Source organism: Mesoplodon bidens (assembly GCF_964165515.1).
Source record: "Mesoplodon bidens genome assembly, chromosome: 14".
Lineage (NCBI taxonomy): Eukaryota > Metazoa > Chordata > Mammalia > Artiodactyla > Ziphiidae > Mesoplodon > Mesoplodon bidens.
The window spans coordinates 57,943,265-57,963,067 of NC_138170.1; the positions used below are offsets into that span (position 1 = coordinate 57,943,265).

Below are 19,803 nucleotides of genomic sequence, written 5' to 3' on the forward strand. Positions count from 1 at the left end.
TCCTTCTTCTTCTGTTTTTTTTGGAATTCTTCACATGTTGGGTAAAATTCACCTGTGTTGCTGTCTGGTCCTGCATCTTTCCTTGTTGGAAGGTTTTTGTTTTTGTTTTTTTTTAATTTATTTATTTTTGGCTGTGTTGTGTCTTCGTTTCTGTGCGAGGGCTTTCTCCAGTTGCGGCAAGCAGAGGCCACTCTTCATCGCAGTGCGCGGGTCTCTCACTGTCACGGCCTCTCCCGTTGTGGAGCACAGGCTCCAGACGCGCAGGGTCCGTAGTTGCTTAGTTGCAACTTAGTTGCAACCGCGGGCTTAGTTGGTCCGCAGCATGTAGGATCTTCCCAGACCAGGGCTCGAACCTGTGTCCCCTGCATTGGCAGGCAGATTCTTAACCACTGTGCCACCAGGGAAGCCCTGTTGGAAGGTTTTGATTAATGAGTCAGGTTTTGATTACTGATTTCTTGTTATATGTCGAGATTTTAAATTTCTTCTTGAGTCAGTTTAGGTTCATTTGTGTGTTTCTAGGAATTTGTTCATTTATTCTATATTATCTAGTTTTTCGGTGTGTAATTGTTCATAGTATTTTCTTACAGTCTGTTTTATTTCTGTGAGGGCAGTGGTAATAATGTCCCCACTTTCATTTCTGATTTTAGTTATTTTTGTCTTTTCTTTTTCTTAGATGGTCTGTAAAAGGTTTGTCAATTTTGCTGGTTTTTTTCAAAGAAGCAGCTTTTGGTTTCATTGATTCTGTCTATTGTTTTTCTGTTCTCTGTTTCATTTATCTCTAATTTTTATTATTTCCTAGCTTTGAGTTTAATTTCTTTTCTAGTACCCCGACATGTAAAGTTAGGTTGTTGATATCTTTTTTCTTTTTTAACGTAGACATTTATAGTCATAAATATCCATCCAAGTGCTGCTTTTGCTATATCCTGTAAGTTTTGGAATGTTGTGTTTTCCCTAAGTATTTTCTAATTTCCCTTAGGATTTCTTCTTTGAACCTTTGGATGTTTAAGAATGTGTTGTTTAACTTCTACATATTTGTGAGTTTTCCAGTTTTCCTGCTGTTGTTGATTTCTATCTTTATTCTTAGTCAGAAAAGATTCTGTCTGATTTCAATCTTTTTAAATTTATTGAGTCTTTGTTTTGTGGCCTAACATATGGCTTACCCTGGAGAATGTTCCATATGTACCTGAGAAGAATGTGTAGTCTACTGTTACTGGGTGAAGTGTTCTGTATATGTCTGTTAGGATTATAGTGTTCAAGTCCTCTACTTCCTTATTGACCTTCTATCTAGATGTTCTGTTACTGAAATTGGTGTATTGAACTAATATTTCTCCCTTCAATTTGGTCAATGTTTACTTCATATCTTTTGGGGGTCTGTTGTTTGTGCATATATATTTATTTATTTGTTTAAAAAAATTTTATTGAAGTATAGTTGATTTATAATGTCATGTTAGTTTCAGGTGTACAGCACAGTGGTTCAGTTGTGTGTGTGTGTGTGTGTGTATGTATTCTTTTTCAGATTCTTTTCCCTTATAGGTTGTTACAAGATACTGACTGTAGTTCTGGGTGCTATACAGTAGGTACTTGTTGGTTATCTATTTTATATATAGTGGCGTGTATATGTTAACATATATGTTTACAATTGTTTTATCTTCTTGATGAATTAACCCTTTTTTCAAAATAAAATGTCCTTCTTTGTCTCCTATAACAGTTTTTGATCTAATGCCTATTTCATCTGATATTAGAATAACCACACTAATACTCTTTTGTTTTCTGTTTTCATGGAATATCTTTTTCCATCCTTTCACTTTGAAACTATTTATACTTTTGTGTATAAAGTGAGTGTCTATAGGCAGCATATAGTTGGATCATGTTTTTTAATCCATCCTGCCAATCTCTGGCTTTGATTGGAAAGTTTAACCCAATTAAATTTAAAGTAATGGCTGATAAGGAAGGACCTCTGCCATCATTTTGCTTTTTTGTTGTGAAATTTTATACCTTTTTTGTGGCTCATTTCCTCCATTACATACCGCCTTCTTTTTTTTTTTTTCTAATTAGTTTGTTGTAGTGAACCATTCTGATTTCCGTCTCATTTCCTTTTGCGTGTATTTTTAAAAAATATTTATTTATTTGGCAGCTCTGAGTCGTAGTTACGGCATGCAGGATCTTTAGTTGAGGCATGTGGGTTCTTGGTTGTGGCATGTGGGATCTAGTTCCCTGACCAGAGATAGAACCTGGCGGAGTCTTAACTACTGGACCATCAGGGACATCGCTTGTGTGTATTTTTTAGATACTTTCTTTGTGGTGAATTACATTTAATGTCCTAAATTTATAACAGTTTAGTTTGCATTGATATGAACTTAACTTCAATAACACAGCTCAGTCTTACCCCCTTATGTTGCTGTCATCACAAATTACATCTTTATACATGTGTATCCAATATCATGGACTCATAGTTATTTTTTATGCATTTGTCTTTGAAATCCTATAGGAAATACAGCAAAGTTAGAAACCAAATGTACAGTAATACTCGTTTTTATATTTGCCAGTGTATTTACCTTTACTAGAGACCTTTATTTCATCATTTGACTTTGAGTTGCTGTTCAGTGTCCTTTCATTTCAGCTTGAAGGACTATCGTTAGCACTTCTTGTAGGGCAGGTCTGATGGTAGTGAATGCCCTCAGCTTTTGTTTATCTGGCAACATCTTAATTTGTACCTCATTTTTTTTTTTTTTTTTTTTTGTGGTATGCAGGCCTCTCACTGCCGTGGCCTCTCCTGTTGCGGAGCACAGGCTCCATACCCGCAGGCTCAGCGGCCATGGCTCACGGGCCCAGCCCACTCCGCGGCATGTGGGATCTTCCCGGACCGGGGCACAAACCCTTATCCCCCCCATCGGCAGGCGGACTCTCAACCACTGCGCTACCAGGGAAGCCCTGTACCTCATTTTTTTTTTTTTTTTTTGCGGTACATGGGCCTCTCACTGTTGTGGCCTCTCCCGCTGCAGAGCACAGGCTCCAGACGTGCAGGCTCAACGGCCATGGCTCACGGGCCCAGCCGCTCCGTGGCATGTGGGATCCTCCCAGACGGGGGCACGAACCCATGTCCCCTGCATTGGCAGGTGGACTCTCAACAACTGTGCCACCAGAGAAGCCCTTGTACCTCATTTTGAAGGACAGTTTTTGCCAGATATAGAATTCTTGGTTGACATTTTTTTTCTTTCCACACTTAAATATGCCATCCTACTGTATTTGGGCCTCCATGGTTTCTGATAAGAAATAAGCTGCTGATCTTATTGAGGACCCCTTGTACATGAAGAGTTGCTTCTCCTGCTGCTTTTAGGGTTTTGTCTTTGTTTTTGACAGTTGGATTATAATGTGCCTTGGTGTGTGTTTCTTGGAATTTATCCTACTTAGATGTTATGGAACATTTTGAATTTGTAGATTAATGTATTTCATCAGATTTGGGGTGTTTTCAGCCATTATTTCCTCAAATGTTATTTCTGTCCCTTTCTCTCTCCTCCTTCTGGGACTCCCATAATGCATGTTCTGGTCTACTTGTTATCTCACAGGTCCCTTAGGTTTTGTTTACTAGTTTTTAAAAAAGCATTTTGAACATATTTAAGTCAGTTGTTTGAAAGTTTTTGCCTAGTTAGTCTGATGTCTGGGCTTCCTTAGCCAGTTTCTCTCAGTTAATTTTGTTCCTTTGAACATGCCATACTTCCCTGTTTTTTTGTATGCTATGTGATTTTTTTTTCTTTTTTTAAAACTGGGCATTTGAATACTATAATATGGTAACTATTGAAGTCAGATTCTTCCCTTTCCCCAGGGTTTGCTGTTTTATTGTTTGTTTTTTGTTTTTATTTGGTTTTGTTTTTGATTGTTGAAGGCTATCAATATGTTTGTTTAATGACTTTCATAAGTGATTGTTTTTTTCAAACACAGTATTCCTTGATGTGTATAATCACTGAAGTCTCTGTTACTTAGCCTGTGTTTCCATAGTATTTTGACAGAGATTTCTTTGAGCTCCAGGAGCTAAAAAAATCAACCAACCAAACAACAACAGAAACCTCTCCCAGTCTGTACAGATTGGCTCTGTGCTGGTGCACTCTTGTAACACCTTGTGAATTGCCAGTGGGACATAGCACTAATAATTAGAGTAAAATTCAGATCTATATCCTGAGATTTGTCCATTGTGCTATGTAAGATAAAGTTTTCTGCTTTTCACAAGAAAATAATTTCTATTTGGTTTGAATTAGTTGTGTCGTAGTATTTGGTTTTTAAAATTCTTAGTTCTTGACTTAACAAGCAGAAGGTACTTTCAGAACCCTTGTTACCCTGTTCCACTGGAGAACCCAATTAAATTCAAGAAATATTTGAGGAGCTTCTGTATGCAAAATCTTGTGATTGGCTTCATAGGGTAGTAAAAGGATAACCAAGATTTTGCATCAAAGTATTTATAATATAGTGAATGATAAGACAGTTCCAAATATAGATATCATTTAAAGAACTAATATAGTATCTTCAAAAAAATAATGCAGCACAAATGTGTAAATCTTTTTAATCATTGGATAAATGGTTGAATTAACTATGTTCTAGATATATACACATACATAACATAACTTTGAGGAGCTAAGGCTAGGGTAAGAAGTACTCCTGAATGGATATAGGCTGCTTCAGTATTTCTTAAACATCTTCGTTTTTTAAAGTAGTAGTCTGTGAAATTCTATCAATTGTACTTTCATTTAAATTAACAAATATACTTTTTTATAAAATCACAAATACGGTTGACCCTTGAACAACACAGTTTTGTACTGTATGGGTACACTTATACATGGATATTTTTCAGTAGTAAATACTACAGTACAACACTGTTGTTGGTTAGTTGAATCTGCAGATGCAGTGGAACCATGGATATGGAAGGCCTGCTCTTAAGTTACATGTGGACTAAACCCCGAGTTGAATGGCCAACTGTACCTTTAGGAAAATTTAAGCTACATGTTATTTACATTAGTTTATTTAGAGTGCCTTTCTCAATATCTGTAACTGAAATCACACCTGTTCATGAGAGATTGAGAGTCTTAGTGGGTGGAAAGGGAGACAGTGGGTTATTTAAGCACATTCAGTGTATTTTGGAGGGTGGCAAGGCTTTGGGCATTTAGGACAGCATGACAAAAGGGATAGAGAGAGGAAGGTGAGACACTGATATCAAAGATGACATTTACATTGTTGGAAATTTTGACTAAGGTCACCTTATATATGGGAAAGGGGAATAATATGCTCTTACTCCTCCCTCCCTCCATTCCTTCCTTCCTTCCTTCCTTAAAAAACCACAGAATTTCCTGCTCTCAGTTTCTAGAATTCAAAGTTCTATCTTAGAACTTTGGTTATGTTATATAATTTCATTAAGTAGATTATAATTTCCTTAAGTAGACTTTTCTGAGATTCTGAGGATTTAATCTCCATTTTATAGCATATCTGTGGGTAAATGTGTTCTCACCATCAAACAATCTCTAGGAATAGCAATCAGTTTATAAATTTGAAATAATTTTGAAAAGATAACTTCCATTAGAAAGTTTCTACCTTAAAATAAGCATTTCAACAATTAGTATCAAATTTACATAACATTTTTGTTTTATATTGTATACTACAGTGTTCTTTTTTAAATTATTTATTTATTTATTTACTTATGGCTGCATTGGATCTTTGTTGCTGCACGTGGGCTTTTTCTAGTTGTGGCGACTGGGAGCGGTGAGTGGGCTTCTCACTGCAGTGGCTTTTCTTGTTGCAGAGCATGGGCTCTAGGCGTGCAGGCTTCAGTAGTTGTGGCATGTGGGCTCAGTAGTTGTGGCACACGGGCTTAGTTGCTCCGCAGCATGTGGGGTCTTCCCAGACTAGGGCTAAAACCCATGTCCCCTGCATGGGCAGGTAGATTCTTCACCACTGCACCACCAGGGAAGTCCCACTACAGTGTTCTTAATTGCATTGCTACTTTACATTTTTACACTTACCTGTTTGCTATTGAACTCATCAACAGTTAGTAATCCATAGTAGCAAATTCTTGAAAATACAATTAATTTATAAACTCATCTTAGTCTTTGGTAATTTTTTCAAATGTTTTTCATATTTACATTTTTTATATAGTTAATATACTTTTCAATATTGAACATGACAAATATAAAAAGTATCCTGTTTCATTTTTTAAATTAAAAACCATAATGCTTTTAAAAGTGATTTTAACTTACAGAACACGATCACAAAATTCAAAGCACAAAAGATTATACATTGAAAATCTTCCATCTCCTCTGCTCCACTTTTCTTGCATTCTACGCAGGGGCAACCAATTTACAAGTTTCTTGTGTAGAGATTTTTCCATGATAAGCTTGTGTATGTGTATATATGTGTGTGGTGTGTGTGTGTGTTTGATACACCGTTTTTAGTACCTTTGTTTTTCCCCCCCCTTTCAGTATATTTTGGAGAGCATAGCAGTTAAGATTATCACCTTTATTCTTTTCTATGGCTTCATACTGTTATTTAGTTGTACTATAATTTAACTAGTCTCTCTCTCTTTTTTTTAATTAGGTCATGTCTTTTATTAACTAGTGTGCAGTTACTTGTCTTCTGGTTTGTTGAAACAATAGGTAAGACAACATTTGCCACAATACTGTGTGTCAAAGTGGTTCACCATAAAAACTCCAGCACCACGTTCATCTGAAGGGCGCTCCCGATGAAGGTGACTGATTTTGCCATTCTCCTCCACCTTATAGTATTTCAGGACAGCCAGCTTAACCTTCTTTCTCTTATGCTTGTTCTTCTTGAGAGTGGTGTAAGACTTCTTCCTTTTCTTAGCACCACCATGAAGTCTCAACATTAAGATGAAGAGTGGACTCCTTTTGAATGTTGTAGTCAAAGTACGTCCATCTTCCAGTTGCTTGCCAGCAAAGATCAGTCTTTGCTGGTCAGGAGGAATTCCTTCCTTATCCTGGATCTTGGCCTTTATATTTTCTGGTGTATCTGAGGGTTCAACTTCAAGAGTGATGGTCATCCCCGGAAAGTCTTCATGAAAATCTGCACCTTGGCAGCATTTCTGCCGCAGATGACAGATCCAAAAGCTAACTAGTCCCTTATTGAGAAATATTGAGGTCACTTTCTGTCTTTTTGTATTATAAACACTTGTAGCAAAAACTTGTATATATGTCCTATCACATATGAGTGAAATGTTTCTTCATGTCTCTTGCCCATTTTCTAGTTAGATTGTTTGCTCTTTTACTGTTGAGTTTTGAGAGGTCATTATATATTTTGGATAGTAATCCTTTGTTGGGTCTGTGGCTTGGAAATGTTTTGTCCCACTACTTACCTTGTCTTTTTATCCACTTTCCAGGGGATTTTTCAGAGCAAAAGTTTTAAATTTTGGTGAAGTCCAATTAATCAGTATTTTACTTTTAAAAAAATATTTATTTATTTATTTATTTTGACTGCACTGGGTCTTAGTTGTGGCACACGGGATCTTTGTTGCAGCATGCGGGATCATTTTAGTTGCAGCATGCGGGCTCCTTAGTTGTGGCATGCGGACTCTTAGTTGCAGCATGCACGTGGGATCTAGTTCCCCAACCAGGGGTCAAACCTGGGTCCCCTGCATTGAGAGCGTGGAGTCTTACCCACTAGACCACGAGGGAAGTCCCTGTCAGTAATTTTCTTTTATGGGTTGGTGTCAAGTCTTAAGTACTCTTTGAATATCCATGGATCCTGAAATTTTTTTCGTGTATTTTTTCCTAAAAGCTTTATAGTATTACATTTTCATTTAAGTCCATGATACATTTTGTGTTATTTTTGTATAAGGTATGAGACTTAAGTTGAAGTGCATTTTTTTGCCTATGGATGTCCATTTGCTCCAGCACCATTTGTTGGAAAGGCAGTCCCTCCTTCATTGAATTGCTTTTGTACTTTTGTCAAAAATTGGGCATATTTTTATGGGTCTATTTCTAGGTTCTCTCTTCTGTTCCATGTGTTTCTCTCTATCTGCCAATGCTACACAGTTTTTATTACTGTAAAATAGGTCTTGAAATGGGGTAGGATGGTTCCTTTCACTTTATTCTTTTCCCAAATTATTTTAGTAATTCTAGTTACTTATCCTTTTCATATAAATTTTAGAATAATCTTGTCAATATCTACAAAAAATCTTTCTTGGGATATTGGTAGGAGTTGTGTTAAACCCATTTATTAATATGAGGGAGTGGGAGAATTGGCATCCTTACTATGTTGAGTCTCCCATTCCATGAACATAGAATGTCTCTGCATTTATATTTAGATTGGTTTTCTTCATCAATATTTTGTCATTTTTAGCATACAAGTCTTGTGCTTGTTTTGTTAGATTTGCACCTAATATTTTGGGTTTGTGGGGTTTTTTTAATTTTTATTATTTTATTTTGTATGTCCATGTGTTCATTGCAAATAGAGTTGATTTTTTTACATGTTTACCTTGTATCTTATGACCTTACTGAATTCACTTATTTGTTCTAAATTTTTATTTTTTTGATTTTGTAGATTCTTTGCAGTTTCTACCCAATCACGTAGCTGACAAATAGGGATGGTTTTATTTTTTCCTTTCAAATTTGTGTTTTTTATATCCTTTTCTTGTTTTATTGCACTGGCAAGAACTTTCAGCACTATGTTCAATGAGTATGTTGAGAGTGGACATTATGTCTTTTTCCCCAGTATAAGGGGAAAGTATTCAGTCTTTCACTCTTAAGTGTATCTTAAGTATACGTTTTTGTAGATGCTCTTTATCAAGTTGAAGAAGTTCCCTCCTATTCCTCTTTCTCTGAGAGGTTTTTTTTCCTTCATGAATGGGTACTGAGTTTCGTCAAATACTCTTTTTTTTATTTACCTCAATTGAGATGAATTATGTGGTTTTTTTTTTTTTTTTTTTTTTGCGGTATGCGGGCCTCTCACTGTTGTGGCCTCTCCCGTTGCGGAGCACAGGCTCCGGACGCGCAGGCCCAGCGGCCATGGCTCACGGGCCCAGCCGCTCCGCGGCATGTAGGATCCTCCCAGACCGGGGCACGAACCCGTGTCCCCTGCATCGGCAGGCGGACTCTCAACCACTGCGCCACCAGGGAAACCCTGTGGTTTTTTTCTTTAGCTTTTTAATGTGGTGGATTACATTGGTTGGTTTTAGAATATTGGTCTAGACCTGCATCCCTGGAATAAACTCTGCTTGGTCATAGTGTATGATTCTTTTTGTATATTGCCAAATTTGATTTGCTAATATTTTGTTAAGGATCTGTAATTATGAAGGATGTTGGTCTGTAGTTTTCCTTTTTTGTTCTGTGTTTACCTGTTTTTTTGTGGTTTTTTTAAATCAGGGTAATACTAGCTTAATAAAATGAATTTGAAAGTATTCCCTTCAATTCTATTTTCTAGAAGAGATTGTGGAAAATTGGTGTTAATTCTTTAAAAGTTTGCTATAATTTTCAATGAAACCATCTGGACCTGGAGAGGTTTTTGGATGTTTTGAAATTACCAATTCATTTTATTTATTTAATAGGTATAGGACTATCCAAATTATATTATTATTATTTTTTTTGTGTGTGTGTGGTATGCGGGCCTCTCACTGTTGTGGCCTCTCCCATTGCGGAGCACAGGCTCCGGACGCGCAGGCTCAGCGGCTATGGCTCACGGGCCTAGCCGCTCCATGGCATGTGGGATCTTCCTGGACCAGGGCACGAACCCGCGTCCCCTGCATTGGCAGGTGGACTCTCAACCACTGTGCCACCAGGGAAGCCCTATCCAAATTATTTACTTCATATTGGGTAAGTTGTGGTAGTTTTTTGTTTTGTTTCGTTTTGTGAGAAATTGGTTCATTTCTTCTAAATCATCATTATATGTTGGTGATGAGTTGTTAGGATTAGAAAGGCTCCCCTAGACACCCGAACAGTATAAGGATGAAACATTCTTCATGGTTTTATGATGAAAATTATAATCTTTTAGCTATTATAGCTCTCTGAAGAAAATGTTCAATCAAAAGATTAAATCATACAAAGCATTTAACATTTTCAAACAGTTGCCTAGTCACAAACTTTTAAAAGAGATTATTCATAGCAGTAAGTTATGTTTATCAAATATTTGAATAGTGTTTCCTTACTGTCCTTTCGTAGTTGCAGGGTGTGTAGAGATATTCATGTTTCATTCCTGATTTATTCCTTATGTTGGTAATTTGTGTCTTCACTTTTTTTTTTGTCAGTCTTGCTAGATGTTTGTTGATTTTTTTAAAATAAATTTTTATTGGAGTAGAGTTGCTTTACAATGTTGTGTTAGCTTCTGCTGTATAGCAAACTGAATCAGTTATACGTATACATATATGCACTCATTTTTAGAGTTCCTTCCCATTTAGGTCACCACAGATCATATACGGTAGGTTCTCATTAGTTATCTATTTTATACATAGTAGTGTATATATGTCAGTCCCAATCTCCCAGTTCATCCCACCTCCCCCTTTCCCCCATGGTAGCCGTAAGTTTGTTCTGTACATCTGTGACTCTATTTCTGCTCTGTAAATAAGTTCATCTGTACCATTTTTCTAGATTCCACATAAAAGCAATTTTATACGATATTTGTTTTTCTCTTTCTGACTTACTTCACTTTGTATGTCAATTTCCAGGTCCATCCACGTCTCTGCAAATGGCACTATTTTGTTCCTTTTTATGGCTGAGTAATATTCCATGGTATATATGTACCACATCTTCTTTATCCATTCTTCGATCAGTGGTCATTTAGGTAGCTTCTATGTCTTGGCTGTTATAAATAGTGCTGCAGTGAACATTGGGGTGCATGCATCCTTTTGGTTGGTTGTCAGTTTTTGATCTCTTAAAAGAACCAACTGTTTCACTGATTTTTCTCTGTTTTTCTGTTTTCAGTTTTATTGATTTCTACTGTATCTTTATTATTTCCTTCCTTTCTCTTGCTTTGCTTCTAGTTTGCTCTTCTTTTTTTGAGATTCTTGAGGTGGGAACTTAGGTTATTGACTTGTGGCTTTTCCTTTTGAGGCTTTTCCTTTTTTTAAATTTCTTTCTCAGCAGTTTTACCTATGTCTCACAAATTTTGATATGCTATATTTTCATTTTTCTTTAGTTCTGTTATATGTATTTTTAAATTTCCCCTGATAATTCCTCTTTGATCCATAGATTATTTATATAAAGTGTGTTGTTTAGAGAGCTGAGTGGCGGCCGTGGATACTCTGGGTGCCTGCTGTGCATGTGTGTGGCCACCTGGTGTGCACAGGCTCTGGCAGCAGCCACAGGCTGGCCAGACTGCGGCAGTTTTCTGGATGACAAACAATGGTCCAGCACGGTGTCTCAGTACAACCAGGAGGCCGGACAATGGAACCAGTTCTGAGCCGCCTGTTGTCAGGCCTGAGGTCCTGTGGTGGGAGTGCCAAGTCCAAACCACTGGACTAACAGAGAACCTCAGACTCCAGGGAATATTTATCAGTGTGAGCTCTCCTGGAGGTCCTCATCTTGACACCAAGACCTGGCTCCACCCAACTGCCTGCCACCTCCAGTGCTGGATGCCTCAGGCCAAACAACCAGCAAGACAGGAGCACAGCCCCACCCATCAAGAAAAATGAGATGACAAAAAAATATGGTACAGACAAAGGAGCAAGGTAAAAACTTACAAAACCAAATAAATGAAGAGAAAATAAGCAACCTATCTGAAAAAGAATTCAGAGTAATGATAGTAAAGGTGATCTTAAATCTAGGAAATAGAATGGAGGCATGGATCAAGAAAATACAAGAAATGTTTAACAAGGACCTAGAAGAACTGAAGAACAAACAAACAGTTATGAACAGCACAGTAACTGAAATGAAAAATACACTAGAAGAACTCAGTAGAACAATTGAAGCAGAAAAATAAGTGAGCTGGAAGATAGAATGGTGGAAATAACTGCTGAGGAGCAGAATAAAGAAAAAATAATTAAAAGAAATGAGCACAGTCTCAGAGACCTCTGGGACAACATTAAACACACCAACATTCAAATTATAGGAGTCCCAGAAGAAGAAGAGAAAGAGAAAGAGTCTGAGAAAATATTTGAAGAGATTATAGTCGAAAACTTCCCTAACATGGAAAAGGAAATAGTCAACCAAGTCCAGGAAGCACAGAGTTCCATATGGGATAAACCCAAGGAGAAACATGCTGAGACACATATTAATCAAACTAACAAAAGTTAAATTCAAAGAAAAAATATTTAAAGCAGCAAGGTGAAAAGCAACAAATAACATACAAGGGAATCCCCATAAGGTTATCAGCTGATTTTTCAGCAGAAATACTGCAGGCCAGAAGGTAGTGGCAGGATATATTAAAAATAATGAAAGGGAAAAACTTAAAACCAAGATTAGTCTACTCAGTAAGGATCTCACTCAGATTCGATGGAGAAATCAAAAGCTTTACAGACAAGCAAAAGCTAAGAGAATTCAGCACCTCCAAACCAGCTTTACAACAAATGCTAACAGAACTTCTCTAGGAGGGAATCACAAGAGAAGAAAAAGACCCCCCCCCACAAAAATCCAAAACAATTAAGAAAATGGTAATAGGAACATACATATCAATAATTACCTTGAATGTAAATGGATTAAATGTTCCAACCAAAAGACACAGGCTGGCTGAATGGATACAAAAACAAGACCTTTATATACACTGTCTACAAGAGACCCACTTCAGACCTAGGAACACATACAGACTGAAAGTGAGGGGATGGAAAAAGATATTTCATGCAAATGGAAATCAGAAGAAAGCTGGAGTAGCAATACTCCTATCAGATAAAATAGACTTTAAAATAAAGACTGTTAAACTGTGACAAAATGAGAGAGTGGCATGGACATATATACACTACCAAATGTGAAATAGATAGCTAATGGGAAGCAGCCACATAGCACAGGGAGATCAGCTCGGTGGTTTGTGACCACCTAGAGGGGTGGGATAGGGAGGGTGGGAGGGTGGGAGACGCAAGAGGGAAGAGATACGGGAACATATGTAAATGTATAACTGATTCATTTTGTTACAAAGCAGAAACTAACACACCATTGTAAAGCAATTATACTCCAATAAAGATGTTAAAAAATAAAATAAGTAAAATAAAATAAAGACTGTTACAGGAGACAAGGAAGAACACTACATAATGATCAAGGGATCAATCCAAGAAGAAGATATATAACAATTGTAAATATTTATGCACCCAACATAGGAGCACCTCAATACATAAGGCGAATGTTAACCTAAATGGGGAAATTGACAGTAGCACAATAATAGTGGGGGTTTTTAACACCCCACTTACACCAATGGACAGATCATCCAGACAGAAAATAAATAAGGAAACACAAGCTTTAAATGACACAATAGACCAGATAGACATAGTTGGTGCTTATAGAACATTCCACCCGAAAGTGGCAGAATACACTTTCTTCTCAACTGCACACCAGACATTCTCCAGGATAGATTACATCTTGGGTTACAAATCAAGCCTTGGTAAATTTAAGAAAATTGAAATCATATCAAGCATCTTTCTGACCACAGTGCTATGAGATTAGAAGTCAATTACAGGAAACAAAACTATAAAAAACACAAACACATGGAGGCTAAACAATACACTACTAAGTAACCAAGAGGTCACTGAAGAAATAAAAAAGGAAGTCAAAAAATACATAAAAACAAACTACAACAAAAACATGACAACCCAACACCTATGAGACACAGCGAAAGCAGCTCTAAGAGGGCAGTTTATAGCAATTCAATCTCATCTCAAGAAACAAGAAAAATCTCAAACAATCTAACCTTACACCTAAAGCAACTAGTGAAAGAAGAAGAAGAAGAGGAGGAGGAGAAGAAAAAGAAGAAAAACCCCAACATTAGTAGAAGGAAAGAAGATTAGAGCAGAAATAAAGGAAATAGAAATGAAGAAGACGGTAACAAAGATCAATAAAACTAAAAGCTGGTTCTCTGAGAAGATAAACAAAACTGATAAGCCTTTAGCCAGGCTCATCAAGGAAAAAAGGGAGAGGTTTCAAATGAATAAAATTAGAAATGAAAAAGGTGAAATTTCAACTGACACTGCAGAAATACAAAGGATCATAAGAGACTACTATAAGCAAGTACATACTAATAAAATGGACAACCTGGAAGAAATGGACACATTCTTAAAAAGGTACAACCTTCCAAGACTGAACCAGGAAGAAATAGAAAATATAAACAGACCAATCACAAGTAATGAAATTGAAACTGTAATTAAAAATCTTCCAGCAGGGGCTTCCCTCATGGCACAGTGGTTAAGAATCCACCTGTCAGTGCAGGGGACACAGGTTCCATCTCTGATATGGGAAGATCCCACATGCTGTGGAGCAACTAAGCCTGTGCAGCACAACTACCGAGCCTGCACTCTAGAGCCCACAAGCCACAACTACTGAAGCCTGTGTTCCTAGAGCCTGTGCTCTGCAACAAGAGAAGCTACCACAATGAGAAGCCCATGCACCACAACAAAGAGTAGCCCCTGCTTGCCACAACTAGAGAAAGCCCGCACGCAGCAACGAAGACCCAGCACAGCCAAAAATAAATAAGGAAATTAAAACAAAAAATCTTCCAACAAAGAGAAGTCCAGGACCAGATGGCTTCACAGGCAAATATTATTAAACATTTAGAGAAGAGCTAACACCTGTCTTTCTCAAGCTCCTCCAAAAAATTGCAGAGGGAGGAACACTCCCAAACTCTTTCTACAAACCACCATCACCCTGATACCAAAACCAGACAAAGATATCACAAATAAAGAAAATTACAGGCCAGTATCACTGATGAACATAGACGTAAAAATCCTCAACAATATACTAGGAAACAGAATCCAACAACACATTAAAAGGCTCATACACCATGATAAAGTGGGATTTATCCCAGGGATGCAAGGATTCTTCAATATACACAAATTAATGTGATACACCATATTAAGAAATTAAAGAATAAAACCATATGATCATCTCAATAGATGCAGAAAAAGCTTTTGACAAAATTCAACACCCATTTATGATAAAAACTCCAGGAAGTGTGCATAGAGGGAACCTACCTCAACATAATAAAGGCCATATATGACAAACCCACAGCCAACATCATTCTCAATGGTGAAAAACTGAAACCATTTCCACTAAGATCAGGAACAAGACAAGGTTGCCCACTCTTGCCCCCTTATTCAACATAGTTTTGGAAGTCCTAGCCATGGCAATCAGAGAAGGAAAAGAAATAAGAGGAATCCAAATTGGAAAAGAAGTAAAACTCTCACTGTTTGCAGATGTCATGATACTATGCATAGAAACTCCTAAAGATGCCACCAGAAAACTACTAGAGCTAATCATTGAATTTGGTGAAGTTGCAGGATACAAAATTAGTGCACAGAAATCTCTTGTATTCCTATACGCCTATGATTCCCTGGTGGTCCAGTGGCTAAGACTCCACGCTCTCAAGGCAGGGGGCCCTGGTTCAACCCCTGGTCAGGGAACTAGATCCCACATGCTGCAACTAAGAGTTCGCATGCTGCCACTAAAGATCCCACGTGCTGCAACAAAGATCCCGCATGCCACAGCTGGGACACGGTGCAGCCAAATCAATCAATCAATACTTTAAAATTAAATAAAAGATAAAATTTGCCTGTATACTAACAACGAAAGTTCGGAAGGAAATTAAGGAAACAATCCCATTTACTATTTCAACAAAAAGCATAAAATACCTAGGAATAAACCTAGCTAAGGAGACAGAAGACCTGTATGCAGAAAACTATAAGACACTGATGAAAGAAATCAAAGATGACACAAGCAGATGGAGAGATACACCATGTTCTTGGATTGGAATAATCAATATTGTGAAAATGACTGTACTTCCCAAAGCAATCTACAGATTCACTGCAATCCCTATCAAGCTACCAATGGTATTTTTCACAGAACTTGAACAGAAAATTTTACAATTGGTATGGAAACACAACAGACCCTGAATAGCCAAAGCAATCTTGAGAAAGAAAAATGGAGCTGGAAGACTCAGGCTTCCCAACTTCAGACTACACTACAAAGCTACAGTAATCAAGACAGTATGGCACTGGCACAAAAACAGAATATAGATCAATGGTACAGGATAGAAAGCCCAGCGATAAACCCACGCACTTATGGTCACCTAATCTATGACAAAGGAGGCAAGAATATATAATGGAGAAAAGACAGTCTCTTCTATAAGTGGTGCTGGGAAAACTGGACAGCTACATGTAAAAGAATGAAATTAGAACACTCCCTAACACCATACACAAAAGTAAACTCAAAATGGGTTAAAGACTTAAATGTTAAGACCGGACACTACAAAACCTTTAGAGGAAAGCATAGGAAAAACACTCTTTGTTATAAATCACAGCAAGATCTTTCTTGAACCACCTCCTGGAGTAATTAAACTAAAAACAAAATAAACGAATGGGACCTAATTAAACTTAAAAGCTTCTGCATAGCAAAGGAAACCATAAACAAGATGAAAAGACAACCCTCAGAATGGGAGAAAATATTTACAAATGAAGCAATTGACAAGGGCTTAATCTCCAAAATATACAAAACAGCTCATGCAACTCAATATCAAAACAACAAACAACCCAATCCAAAAATGCACGGAAGACCTAAGTAAACATTTCTCCAAAGAAGACATACACATGGCCAAGAGGCACATGAAAAGATGCTCAACATCACTAATTATTAGAGAAATGCAAATCAAAACTACAACGAGGTATCACCTCATACTGGTCAGAATGGGCATCATCAAAAAATCTACAAAGAATAAGTGGTGGAGAGGGTATGGAGAAAAGGAACCCTCTTGCACTGTTGGTGGGAATGTAAATTGATAACAGCCACTATGGAGAATGGTATGGAGGTTCCTTAAAAAACTAAGATAGAGCTTCCCTGGTGGCACAGTGGTTGAGAGTCCGCCTGCTGACGCAGGGGACAAGGGTTCGTGCCCCGGTCCGGGAAGATCCCACATGCCGCGGAGCAGCTAGGCCTGTGAGCCATGGCTGCTGAGCCTGTGCGTCCGGAGCCTGTGCTCCGCAACCGGAGAGGCCACAACAGTGAGAGGCCCGCGTACCGCAAAAAAAAAAAAAAAAAAAAAAAAAAAAAAAAAAAAAAAAACTAAGATAGAACTACCATATGACCCAGCAATCCCACTCCTGGGTGTATACCCTGAGAAAACCATAGTGCAAAAAGACACATGCATCCCAGCGTTTATTGTAGCACTATTTACAATAGCCAGGACATGGAAGCAACTTAAATGTCCATCAACAGAGGAATGGATAAAGAAGGTGTGGTACACATATACAATGGAATGTTACTCAGCCATAAAAAGAAATGAAGTTGGGTCATTTGTAGAGATGTGGATGCACCTAGAGTCTGTCATACAGAGTGAAGTTAGTCAACAAGAGAAAAACTAATATCATATATTAACACATATATGTGGAATCTAGAATAATGGTACAGATGAACCTATTTGCGGGGTGGGAATAGAGAGGCAGATGTAGAGAACGGACATGTGGACACCAGGGGAAGGGGAGGGTGGGATGAACTGGGAGATTAGGATTGACATATATACTACCTTGTGTAAAATAGTGGGAACCTGCTGTATACCACAGGGACTTCAGCTTGGTGCTCTGTGATGACCTAGATGGGTGGGATGGGGGAGGTGCATGGGAGAGAGGTCCGAGAGGGTGGGGATATATGTATACCTATAGCCGATTAACTTTGATGTACAGCAGAAACTAACACAACATTGTAAAACAAGTATACTGAAATGAAATGAAATGGGTTGTTTACGTTCCAAGTGTTTCGAGATTTTCCTGTTAACATTCTGTTATTAATTTCTAGTTTGTTTCTGTTGTGGGCAGAGAACATATTCTTTCTGATTTCAGTTCTTTTAAACTTGTTCAGATTTGTTTTGTAGTCCAAAATATATTCTATCTTATTTTGTGTTACTTGGGCACTTACTTGATAAGAATGTGGTTTCCTCTGTTGTATGGAGTGTTTTATGAATGTTGAATAATTCTTGTTGGCTGATGGTGTTGTTGAGTTCTTTCAAATTCTTTGTGATTTTCTGTCTAGTTGTACTAATTGTTCAGATAGGGGTGTTGAATTGTTCAGCTGTAACTGTTGATTTGTCTCTATATTCTCCTTTCAGTTCTATCAGTTTTTGCTTCACATTTTAGAGATGTGTTGTTTGGTGGATACACATTTGGGAATGCTATGTCCTCTTTTTTTTTTCCATAAAGTAAAGCCTTATTTCTTTGTTTTTACTTTATTTATTTATTTATTTATTTATTTATTTAGTTATTTATTTATTTATTTATTTATTTATTTATTTATTTATTTATTTATGGCTGCATTGGGTCTTGGGTGCTGCACATGGGGTTTCTCTAGTTGAGGTGAGCGGGGGCTACTCTTCATTGCGGTGCGCGGGCTTCTCATTGCAGTGGCTTCTCTTGTTGCGGACCATGGGCTCTAGGCGCGTGGGCTTCAGTAGTTGTGACTCACGGGCTCCGTAGGTGTTACTTGCGAGCTCAGTAGTTGTGGCTCACGGGCTCTAGAGCGCAGGCTCAGTAGCCGTGGCGCATGGGCTTAGTTGTTCTGCAGCATGTGGGATCTTCCCAGACCAGGGCTTGAACCCGTGTCCCCTGTATTGGCAGGCAGATTCTTAACCACTGCGCCACCAGGGAGGCCCATGGGAATGCTGTGTCTTCTTGATAGGTTGACCTTTTCATCATTATGTAATGTCCCTTTCTGTCCAATAAATTTCCTTGCTTTGAAGTCTACTTTATCTGATATTAATATTGCCACTTCTGCTTTCCTTTGATTAATGCTTGCATGATATATCTTTTTCTGTTCCTTTATTTTTAACCTATTTATATCACTATATTTGAAGTGACTATCATGTAGATGGTACATAGTTAGGTCATGTTTTTTAATCCACACTGTAATCTCTGCTTTTAATTGCTATGACCATTTTCATGCAGTGTAATTACTGCTGTGTTATGGCTTAGCCTGCGGGGGGTTTTTTCTGTTTTTTTTTTAATGGAAGTATAGTTGATTTACAATGTTGTGTCAATCTCTGCTGTACAGCAAAGCGACTCAGTTATACACATATATACATTCTTTTTTTATATTCTTTTCTGTTATGGTGTATCGCAGGATATTGAATATAGTTCCCTGTGCTATACATTAGCACCTTGTTGTTTATCCATTCGAAATATGATAGTTTGCATCTACCAACCCCAAATTCCCAGTTCATCCGTCTTCTTCCCCCCACCCTTGGCAACCACAAGTCTGTTCTCTTATGTCTATGAGTCTGTTTCTGTTCTGTAGATAGGTTCATTTGTGCCATATTTTAGATTCCACATATAAGTGATATCATATAGTATTTTCCTTTCTCTTTCTGACTTACTTCACTGAGTATGATAATCTCTAAGTTGCACCCGTGTTGCAAATGGCATTATTTCCTTCTTTTTTATGGCTGAGTAATATTCCATTGTATGTATGTACCACATCTTTTTTATCCAGTTGTGTCGGTGGACATTTAGGTTGTTTCCATGTTTTTAGCCTGCCATTTTAGATACTATTTTCTGTTTGTTCAGCTTTTCCTTTCTGTTTTCTTTTTCCTGCCTTACTGTGGGTTACTTGAACACTTGTTAGAATTCCATTTTGATTCCTTTATTGTGTTTTTGAGTATTTCTTTGTATCACTTTTTGTGTGGTTGCTCTGAGTATTA

The 19,803-nt window shown here is 37.6% G+C and overlaps 1 protein-coding gene and 1 pseudogene across 3 annotated transcripts in view; one reads left to right on the forward strand and one right to left on the reverse strand.

Annotated features, from left to right (window-relative positions):
- Positions 1-19,803, forward strand: part of SOS1 (SOS Ras/Rac guanine nucleotide exchange factor 1) — a 140,833-nt gene that overhangs the window by 15,602 nt on the left and 105,428 nt on the right. The window lies entirely within an intron of this gene.
- LOC308628023 (ubiquitin-ribosomal protein eS31 fusion protein-like) lies at positions 6,334-10,176 on the reverse strand (annotated as a pseudogene). Its single transcript has 2 exons — positions 10,139-10,176; positions 6,334-7,081 (listed from the first exon to the last, which is right to left on the reverse strand). The product of its transcript is annotated as a ubiquitin-ribosomal protein eS31 fusion protein-like (transcript).